We start from the raw sequence: 3,288 nt of genomic DNA on the forward strand, positions 1-3,288 counted from the left end.
GCTCGTGAAAGAGCGAACATTAATCACACAGAAAGACAAACAGACACATAAAACAAATAACATCGGGAGCGGTAGACAAGATGGGGAGAGAAGGGGAAGGACACAAACACAACATTTGAGAGCAGGGACCGAGAGACATGGAGACATCGAGAGATCTGTGGGAGGTAGAGGGCTTTGGGAGGGAGGCATGGGAAGGGGGGGGGGGGGTTGGAGAGGTATAAAACATATGGACGCTGCCACGACTTCCAGGAAAGAAGTTGGAATTTCATACAAGGTGGATCTGGGGTGAATTAGTGGGGGTAGAAAAGATCAAGGTTTTGGATGGGGGAAGATAAGAGATGGTGGTGAAAAGCTGTTTTAAAGACCTGGAGGGAGGAGTGGGATTGAAGGGAGTGTGGGAGTTTGTTCCAGAGGCGGGAGAAAAGAGGAATGAAAGAGTGAAGGTGAGCAGAGAGCTGAGATTTTTTTTTTTTTTTTTTTTTTTTCGTATACTGAATCGAGGCTCGTGAAAGAGCTAACATTTATTTCACAAACAAATCAACCAGACAAACAAAATATACAAAAAGAGGGAGCGGAAGACAAGATGGGGAGAGAAGGGGAAGCACACAACCACAACATTTGAGAGCAGGGAGAAGTGTGGGAGGGAGAGGGCTTGGGAGCAGGAGGTGTGGAAAGGGGAGGGGGGGGGGGGGGAGAGGTATAAAACACAAATTTCGGCAGTTTAACCATCAGAGGGTTGCTGGCAGATCTTGTGCGACCTGTAGGAATATTTGGGGGACAGAGCACAGAGAGAGCTGGGGGAGCAAGGCTGGAGAGGAGTCGGTAGAAGACAGAAAGACCACCTACCTGCCTGCGGTGAGTGAACTAAAGGCCCTCAGAGATAGCTTCATCGCGGGAGATTCCAATGATTCTGAAAGCTTTGGATTCAACAGCGTGAAGCCGAGCCAGGTGTGAGGCAGGAGCACCAGCCCATAGGGGAGAACAGTATTCCATCGAGCTGTGGATGAAAGCTTTGTATGTGGTGAGGAGCTCAGGTGTGCCAAGGAAGGACTTCGCACGACGGAGGATGCCCAGTCGGCGACTGGCTTTGGAGGCCAGCTTGGAAATGTGATTTTCCCAAGAAAGATCATGGCAGATAGTGAGACTCAAAAGCTTGAGCGACAGAACTTCTTGGAGAGAATTGTTGAGAAAGTAGATGGGAGGGTTGTCCAGTCGATCTTTTCGGAGAGACATAGTAAGAGTGTGAGATTTGTCAGGATTGTTGCGTTCTATGCCGATTAGGGTTGTTGCGTTCTGTATTAGTGGAAAACAACTGCTGCACATCTACAAAAGTTATTGCCGCTTCCTCTGGAGATGGTCCGTCAACTCGACAATGCTGTTTGTCATGGAGTGGTGGCTTTACGAAATTCCGGCATGAAACAGCGTGCTATTGCTCGGCAGTATGGCATCACTCAAGGTCAGGTGTCAAAGATGCTGAAACGAAATGCTCAGAGGGGTGTCCCTACTCCAATACCGAGGCCAGGACGTCCCCGCAGAACCACAAGGAGGGATGATCGGCAGCTGCACCGGTTATTCCGCAATGGCCGTACCAAGTCAGCTAATTGGCGTAGGGCTGAGTGGCAGCAACTGACAAATGTGCCTGTACCCAGAAGGCTAGTCAACCAACGACTGGTTCAAGCAGGCTATCCTGCCAAGCGTCCCCTGAGAAAGCCACGGCTGACCAGACAACACCACCAGCGCCAATTGCAGTGGGCCAGAGAGCACCGTCAATGGCAGCCAGGACACTGGAATCACGTGATCTTCAGTGACGAGTCTAGATTTCTGGTCTATCGTCAAGATGGCCGCGTCCGAGTGCGCAGACAAGTGCATGAAGCCTACAACGAAGATTGTATAGTGCCAAGTGTCCAAGCTGGAGGTGGTGGAGTGACCGTTTGGGCTGCTTTTCATGCAGGGGGCAAAACTGACCTGGTTGTTCTGAATGGAAACCTGAACCAGTTCAAGTCCAGGGCCATTCTGGAAGAAACATTACTTCCATTTGTTCGTGCAGCCTTTCGAGGAAACTTTGTCTTCCAAGATGACAATGCACGGCCTCATCGTGCTCGCATGATCCAACACTTTCTTGCTGACCGTGGTGTAGAGCATATGGAGTGGCCTGCCATGTCCCCGGATATGAATCCAATAGAGAACTTGTGGGCATAATTAACGCATCAAATCGACAACTTTGACCAGCAGCCTACCTCTGTGCGTGAATTGCAGCAGGCTATTGTCACTGCTTGGCAAGCGATTCCTGTCCAAACCTTGGCAAATCTCGTGAACAGCATGCTTCAATGCCTCAACGTGTACGTGCTCTCGTGAATGCTCGTGGGGGTTACACGAAGTACTGAACTGTAATTTTACTGTCCGTAATCCCAATCGTAATTTAACTTTTGTTTTTGTTTAAAAAAAAGTTGGCTAATGTGCAAAATAAAGAGACACTTCTGGAAAACGTACAGAAGTTTAACACAGTACTGTCTGTGAAATGAGTTCGATATCAGTTTACATCACTTTCAAGGATCAATTTATTTGCTTTGAAATGTCAAATGTGGTTTTTGTTTCTTTTAAAGGTCACATTAACAAAATCTAGAACAATTTCAACATAATTCCAATGAATTTTTGGTTCTAAGTCATCTTGAAAAGTAAGTTCACCCCCACAAAAAAAATATTCCATATGAAATGACAAGTCTGTATATTCAAGCACACAGCCGTGCAATCTCCATAGACAAACATTGGCAGGAAAATGAATCGGCCGTACTGAAGAGCTCAGTGACTTTTAATGTGGCACCGTCATAGGATGGCACCTTTCCAACAAGTAAGTTTGTCATTTCTGCCCTGCTAGAGCAGCCCCAGTCAACTGAAAGTGCTGTTATTGTGAAGTAGAAACGTCTAGGAGCAACAACAGCTCAGCCACACAAGCTCACAGAACGGGACCGCCAAGTGCTGAAGCACGTAGTGCGTAAAAATTGTATGTCCTCTGTTGCAACACTCACTACCGAGTTCCAAACTGCCTCTGGAAGCAACGTCAGTACAAACAACTCTTCGTCGGGAGCTTCATGAAATGGGTTTACATGGCTGAGCAGCCGCATACAAGCCTAAGATCACCATGCGCAATGCCAAGCGTCGGCTGGAGTGGTGTAAAGCTCGCCGCCATTGGACTCTAGAGCAGTGGAAACACGTTCTCTGGGGTAATGAATCACGCTTCACCATCTGGCAGTCCTACGGACGAAGCTGAGTTTGGCGGATGCCAGGAGA

The sequence above is a fragment of the Myxine glutinosa genome, chromosome 2 (genome assembly GCF_964187855.1).
Source record: "Myxine glutinosa chromosome 2, kmMyxGlut1.1, whole genome shotgun sequence".
NCBI lineage: Eukaryota > Metazoa > Chordata > Myxini > Myxiniformes > Myxinidae > Myxine > Myxine glutinosa.